The sequence below is a fragment of the Sinocyclocheilus anshuiensis genome, unplaced genomic scaffold, assembly GCF_001515605.1.
Source record: "Sinocyclocheilus anshuiensis isolate Anshui unplaced genomic scaffold, SAMN03320099.WGS_v1.1 scaffold81, whole genome shotgun sequence".
NCBI lineage: Eukaryota > Metazoa > Chordata > Actinopteri > Cypriniformes > Cyprinidae > Sinocyclocheilus > Sinocyclocheilus anshuiensis.
In genome coordinates this window covers 163,054-170,076 of record NW_015537945.1, presented here as the reverse complement: position 1 = coordinate 170,076, position 7,023 = coordinate 163,054, and the positions used below count along the sequence as shown (strand labels likewise).

Sequence of the window (7,023 nt, the reverse complement as noted above, 5' to 3'; positions counted from 1 at the left end):
AAAAGTCCGGTTTGATTTGAAGACATTGTGCCTATTACTATTTTTCAGTAGAATGTACATAGCCTACTACTACTACTAAAATGAAACAAACATTATTTTTTAAGGAATAATCACACAAAACATTTCTTCAATGTTCTAATTTTAATAGTAAATCCCGTTTGCCAAAAAAACTTGTTTGCTTAATTTTCAATAATTAAATGATAAATGATACATTTAAGTTTTATGCCTTCATTTGATAACAAGAAAAATGTAAATACACAACACAGAATTTCTGAGGGAAAAAAAAAATAAAAAAAATCACAAGGCTACTTTAAGAAAAACAAAATAAATAAAATTAAGTTGTTTTATGCATTCAAATAATTAGACATGCTAAAACACAGAATTTGGTAACAATACAAAATATATAAATAATATGGTGAGAAAAATAAAACATTTCATAGGGCCCTAAACATGTAATTTTTGTTAAACTTTTAATAAATTGATGTGAAAATGTATGTTTCATTATTTTAATTAATTAGACATGCTTTTTAATTAATACAATTTTATTTAACTATTAAAAAGGAGTCGAGAAAAATTAAAATGGAAAAAAAAACTAAATCCAGAAAATGTAAATGGAATTTAGGAAAAAATAAAACTGATTTCATAGGGCCCTAAATATCCCTCAGCCTTGCCGTGCCCCCCAGTTTGGGAACCACTGCTTTATTCTTTTAAATGGATACATTAATCGTGTTTATTATATATTTTTTTTATTAAAGTGGAAATCAGTTTACTAAATAATGTAAACGTGACTGACTGCTTCACTTCCACTTTAAAGGGATATTTGTGTTGTTTATTATTTATTTTTATTTATACTATTGATCATTTTTGTGTAATTACTTGCTTGTCAGTTGAGTTTGTGGCAAAACATTTAGCAGTGTTTACATGTTGTTTATTACTGCATAAAATTTATTAAAATAGATGTTTAATTTCATAAAGTACAAGTTGATTTCAAAATGCACCTACATTTTTTGCATTTTGTGTTTTTCAGTTGAATAAAAGACTATTTTTCCCCATACATTTCATCATTGAGGATTTCTTAAAAAAAAGTCTAAAAATCTCATCTCGTTCTCGTGAACCCAGTCTCGTCTCGTCTCGTGGGATAAGCGTCTCGTCACACCCCTAGTAACTATTAATTGAAAATTGGTGTCTTTTATCATACTGGTGTTAAAAGCTATAAACCAGGTGCCAGTCTCAAATTCTCGCTCAAAATAAATAAAAATAACTGTAACAAACCTCTCCTGGCTTTATTATCACTATATTAAATTAAAGCTGATAAGCAAACAAATAATAGAGTAGGCTAATAGTCTCTGTCCACTGCAATCACAAGCTGCACAGTGTTTGTTCTACATTGAAAATGCATGCATGTGTGCAGTATGTGAGTAACATTTTGAATAATCAGAATCTGAGCAGTGATTCTGCTAGCATTTAAAAGTGCTGTTTCAAGCACTATTACGGTAACCTTGAGCTAATGTTGTTGCCTGCCAGGAGAGCGGAGCCTGATAACATGCAGCAGCACATTCAAATGGCACTGTGTTATTTTTCATCCCCTTAAATACCAGACTATGATGCAGAGTGGTTTGTATTCATGGGTGGTTGTTGCACTTTCAAGGATGGCAGTTTTGAATAAATCTATGTTGACCTTCTGACTGTAACTCTGCTTTATTATTTGAATCTCTGGCCAGATGAATTCACAAAACTGTCAGTATAATCTAACCGGCATAGTAAATATAATCTAACCTAATAAAACGGCATAGTCTTCACTGTAAGAATTAAACTTCCTTTGTTTCTTATTAAAGCTACAAAAGTCCTTCACTCAAGAGCAGTGTGTGATTTTGAATGGGTCTTTTGTTGTTTGATTAATATTAAGCACACAGTCACAGCAGGAATATATCCCGCTGTCACTTTAAGAGCCGCACGGATCCAGTTTACTGTTACACAAGTATTTTCATTCTCAAATCTTTACGTTCATTTATTACTGACGAGGGTTTACGTGAATAATCACTAAGCGCTGCATTTTGAAATTGTGTGTATTTGACCGTTTAGGCACTAAAAGATGACTTTCCATGTCCGTGCTGTGTTCCTTCTCTGGGCGCATCCACAGTAATCTTCCCGAGGAAGCGCAAGTTCTTTCACGCTTTTAAAAACAAATAAATCTAATCAACTTTAAATCAAGCATGGCCCGTTTTTCAAAAGTCTTGTTACATGATTTTACTGATTTGCGCGTGAAATTGGGTTTTTATGGAGGAATGAAAAAGCACCGCTGGAAAAGGGGCAGAATGGGGCGCAATAATCGTTTTATCTCGATTACTGTATTTTCACAATCGTTGGAGGCCGAAATCGAAACTGAATTTCGATTAATTGCACAGACCTACTTCCAGCTGTTTAAAGGGGTCATATGATGCGATTTCAAGTTTTCCTTTCTCTTTGCAGTGTTACAAGCTCTTGGTGCATAAAGAAGATCTGTAAAGTTGCAAAGACTAAAGTCTCAAATCCAAAGGTTACACCAAATACACAAAATAATGATCTTTAAAATAGCATCATATGACCCCTTTAAGTGATGCATTTCAAAAGCAGGATCCATCTGTGTATGCGTCGATGTGCTTTACATATTAGATTCACAAGTCAATTAGGTTGTGTGGGTGAATCTCACGAAACCTATCAACATGTCCAAGTACCAAATGAAGAATAAAAAAAATAAAATAAAATAAAAAAATAATAATAATAATAATAATAATAATATTTACTTGACTTTTTGATTTATGTCATTTTTATGACAATTAGGCACAAAAGCCTGCAAATGTTCATTACTGTAATGCAAATAATTGATATTATATTAATATAGGGGGGAGTTTTGACCTGAAATGAAGGATCGTATTTAAAAAAAAATTAAAAAAAAAAAAAATAAAAAAAAAATAAATAAAAAAAAAACTTCAGCCACATTTTGATGTCATTTTTATGACAATTTTATGTGCAAATTCTCATTACTGTAATGCAAATAATCTATTATTATTTTAGTTTAGTTTAACTTTATTGTCTGTCCAGATTTCCTGAACAGAAATTAATATTTGACACTGGCATAGAATATTTTAACAAATATTATTTGATATTAAAGGGTTAGTTCACCCAAAAATTAAAAATTAGCCCATGTTTTACTCGCCCTCAAAGCATCCTAGGTATATATGACTTTTCTTCTTTCAGACAAATCCAATCTATTATTATTTTAGTTTAGTTTAACTTTATTGTCTGTCCAGATTTCCTGAACAGAAATTAATATTTGACACTGGCATAGAATATTTTAACAAATATTATTTGATATTAAAGGGTTAGTTCACCCAAAAATTAAAAATTTGCCCATGTTTTACTCGCCCTCAAAGCATCCTAGGTATATATATGACTTTTCTTCTTTCAGACAAATCCAATCGGAGTTATATTAAAAATTTTCCTTGCTCTTCCAAGCTTTGGAATGGGAGTAGGTGGGTGTTTTTGTTCAACAGTCCAAAACACGTAAAATAAAGCGCGTGCATCCATAATAAAACGTGCCTCACACGGCTCCGGGGGGTGAATAAAGACCTCCTGTAGCAAATTGGTGAATCGTTTTTGTAAGAAAAATATCCGTATTAAAAAGGTTATAAATACTTTTTTCTCACTTCTGCTGCCTGTCATACGTGCAAGCCGTTCCGGCGGATGACGTAGGACGTACGCGTCGCGCACACGCCGGTGAGATATGCCAGTCTCGCGAGTTTGTTTACAGGAGCAAAGGAAGCAAAGTTTCCTTACTTTAGCAAAGGAAAACCAGTCTCCTCTTGGCTTATATCGAAATCCTCCTACATTTTTCTTTACAAATCCTCGTTTTGTGCTTCTAATTTGTGACCGGCTTTTTTGTTTTGCTGTCTCTCCTCCGCGCATCTGCGTTCGTCATTTCTCACTTCCGAGGGCGTGACGCATACGTCCTACATCATCCGCCGGAATGGCTTGCACGTATGATAGTCAGCAGAAGTGAGAAAAAAGTATTTATAACATTTTAAACATGGATATTTTTCTAACAAAAATGCATCAATTTGCTACAGGAGGCCTTTATTCACCCCCAGAGCCGTGTGAGGCGCGTTTTAATAGCTGGGCAAAAAATCGAATGCGATTTTCATGCGAATCTCATCAGTAAAGCCGCTTCTGGTGATTAGTAGTAAATCTCCAGCACGTGCTTTCAGATGGAGCGGCATTTACTACACAGAGCCGTAGATCAGTGACAAGCTACACAAAATCGCATTCAAAATCGCAGGCGATTCATTGCCGATTTTGAACGCGATTTTGTGTAGCTTGTCAGTGAACTACCTAGAACTAACCCTTTAATATTTAAAACGTATGTATATGTCTTTAAATGTCATAAAATAATTATGTTGCAATACAACGCAATGCAATAAATAAATAAAATATTTTATGTTTGTAAAATGCAACATTTTTTCTTATTCAAAAAACTTGAGCCACATGTTGATGTCATTTTTATGTGCAAATTCTGATTACTGTAATGCAAATAATGTATTATATTAACCAAATATTATTTGATATTAACATTATGTAAAAAGATCGTAAACTTGTAAGGCTGGTCATGTACTGCCTTCACAGTGATTTAAATAATTAAAAAGTTATTTAAATTAAAAAGTGATTTACCACCATCAAGAATTACCAAATAAATAAATAAAGTTTAGGTACATTACAGTAATAAGCATTTGGGGCAAAATGTGCCTAAGTAATGTGCCAAAATGTGCTTCTCTCACTCTCTCTCACACACACACACACACACATTCAGCTTTTCCAACATGCATTCAAGTCAATGAGTTTGCTCAGACAGAATCAAAAAAAAAAAAAAAAAGATTCACATAGATTTTATATCTTCCGTGTTGAAACAGGTCTTATGCAGCAGTGCCGAGACTTCATGCAGCTGGTATTGAGAGCTCAAATGCGGCGAGATTTAAGCTCATTTCACGGATCTCTCATGGCTTACAGCACAATGTCATGCTGTTAGGAAGACGCTCGGATCTCTGGCGTCGTCCGTTCAGCCGGTGTCACACAAAAGAGCGGAGCATTTGCAGGGGAAAAAAAAAAAAGGCAAAGACAAATGGAGAGGTAGGGAAACACACAGGGTGAATCTCACAAACTGGTCCCAAGTCCCAAAATCAAAAGGAAAAAAAGCTGAATTTTGACATTTTCATGACAATTCCGCACCAAATTCTCATTACTGTAAGATTTTGTCATTGTCAATAGCAATTCTCCTTACTCTAACTCGGTCTTATTTATAATAATAAAACATCCACTTTTATCTTTATGGCCAATGACAACAGTCACTGGACTGAATCTGAATCACGTCTTTGGCTTGCGAGACTTGTGAGATCTCAAGGTCTGATCACATGTGCCATTTCTCACTGTCGACGAATCTCTACACAAGCAAACACAAAAAGTCAAATGAAGAGGTCAAATGAACATTACAATACCTCATAACATTTAAATAGTGATTATGGAGACAAGTTTTAGTTATTCCCAATCTTGCTGTTTTTTCCCCCCCAAAATTATATATTTTAAGACTCTGTTCAGTGCATTAGAAAATAATAGGCCAATATCAATATCAAGAATTTATGCACCACCACCTTCATCAGCTACGTTGTATTTATCTAAGACTAAATAAAAAACACAACATCTAAGGACGACAGTCATATATTGTAGATCCACCTAAGCTGAAACATCAAACCCTGAACAACATCTGTAACACCAAACCTTTCCTTTCGACTTGAATGATTTGGCTAATGTATCCATAACAGATAAAGACAACTTTCTGTCTGAAAGCAAAGCAGAGTATTGAATACTGTGCAAAATTGACACAATTTCATGTTTCTCTCCTCTATTACTAACTGCAGTCGACATCAAAGATGAGTTAGAAAGAAAGAAAATCATCTTAACGATCTTTAGTTCTTTTTTGCCTAATTATGTTGCTTTATTATAAGCTCACTTTAATTGATAGACGCAGTATTTGTACTTACGTTAAACATCCATCAGTCGTATACGTTAGCAAAATCACTGAAATGAAACTGATAGCTAAACTTAAACGGCGTACGAACAGCTAAGATACACACTTACAAATCTGCCTTATAAAATACATATATTTTAATATTCTTTTGGTTTTGAATATGAAAAGCATCGTGGACAACTAACTACCCATTAACCAGCTGATGCTAGTTACACAAAGGCTATGACAGTCATGACAGAAAAACTACTTTACGCACGATTTTAAGATTGAAAAGCCGCGTTTTAATTTAAATACTTTGACAAGTTTCATATACATTCGATACCCGATGACTTTAACAACAGATTGAGATCAATAACTGATCTTTTGGTGAGTTTGTGACCGTTATCAACCCGATTCAGTACGCAAACAACAAACCGCAAGTACTACACACAAACCAAGACACGCGGTCTCCGTCAGATTAATTAAATAATTCACTCACCTTCTGCTTTCACTTTGAGATAAATCCTCCGGCGACCTTGTAAAAGGAGACTGATAATTTCCCAGCGGTTTCTGAGGAGTCGCAGCAGAGCAGCGCTCTTGACTCGAAGCTTTAACGGCTGCGTGAACTGAAGAAGCGTCACGTTCGGCTGCACTTGAAGGAAGCGGCGTGACGTCACCAAAGCGCTTGTTCAACATTTACATTTACATTTAGTCATTTAGCAGACGCTTTTATCCAAAGCCACTTACAAAGGAGGACAATAAAAGCAGTCAAAACTAACAAAAGAGCAACAATATATAAGTGCAAATGACAAGTCTCGGTTAGCCTAACGCAGTACACGTAGCAAGGTGTATATATATATATATATATATATATATATATTATACACACACACACAAACAAAGAAAAACAAGTAGATAGAATAGAAAAAATAGAAAGCTAGTTTTTGTTGTTGTTTTTTTTTAATAAAGAATAAAAAAAATAAAAAAAA

The 7,023-nt window shown here is 34.1% G+C and overlaps 1 protein-coding gene across 6 annotated transcripts in view; it reads right to left on the bottom strand.

The window, feature by feature from the left end:
• The window catches only part of LOC107663866 (bromodomain adjacent to zinc finger domain protein 2B-like), a 99,032-nt gene extending 92,366 nt beyond the window's left edge, over nt 1-6,666 (bottom strand). For all 6 annotated transcript variants that reach the window (XM_016454239.1, XM_016454273.1, XM_016454264.1 and 3 more), the window contains exon 1: nt 6,534-6,666. The gene's annotated coding sequence lies outside the window, so the exon portion shown is untranslated. The remainder of the gene's footprint in view (nt 1-6,533) is intronic.
• Between the last annotated feature and the right edge of the window lie 357 nt (nt 6,667-7,023).